The sequence below is a fragment of the Arachis ipaensis genome, chromosome B02 (genome assembly GCF_000816755.2).
Source record: "Arachis ipaensis cultivar K30076 chromosome B02, Araip1.1, whole genome shotgun sequence".
Lineage (NCBI taxonomy): Eukaryota > Viridiplantae > Streptophyta > Magnoliopsida > Fabales > Fabaceae > Arachis > Arachis ipaensis.
The window spans coordinates 11973119-11973371 of record NC_029786.2 but is presented as its reverse complement, the minus strand read 5'-3'; positions in this window follow the sequence as shown (position 1 = coordinate 11973371).

Genomic DNA, 253 nt, shown 5'->3' with positions numbered 1-253 from the left:
CCCAATTCGTATATTTTTTACAAGAGTAATACTAGGGAACCAATATTATAGCGTACATCAGTTAATTTCATCCAATACTATTGTTAGTATTGTAAGTTACCAAACTTTATTTACGCTATGAAAAATTTTTTTCTACCTCTATACTATTAATCTATATTTTTTGTGTATTCCATATAGTATTTAATCTATATCACTTGAAATTTTTTTAAAAGACATGTAAAATGAAAAACATAAGATAAACATTTAATCAACT